Below are 248 nucleotides of genomic sequence, written 5' to 3'. Positions count from 1 at the left end.
TCTCCCGGGGCAGACGGCGGCGCGCGCGGGGTGTGCCTCGGACGCCGGGTCCCGGCAGCGACAGTAACGTGATGGGGCTGGAGGCTCGGTTCGGAGAGTCTGCACGGCGGCCCCCCGCGGAGCACCGACTGCGCGGTAGAGCTGGAGAGTATGCACGAGTAAAGAGACAGAAAAGATGATTTTGTAGGAAAGAGTGTTATTCATTAAGGCAGCGTTTGTAGTCTGTGCGCAGTGCTTCACTTATCCAG

Source organism: Crocuta crocuta, unplaced genomic scaffold (assembly GCF_008692635.1).
Source record: "Crocuta crocuta isolate KB4526 unplaced genomic scaffold, BGI_CrCroc_1.0 scaffold1161, whole genome shotgun sequence".
In the NCBI taxonomy this organism is placed as follows: domain Eukaryota; kingdom Metazoa; phylum Chordata; class Mammalia; order Carnivora; family Hyaenidae; genus Crocuta; species Crocuta crocuta.
The sequence above is the reverse complement of the archived record's forward strand: the minus strand, read 5'-3'. Positions refer to the sequence as shown.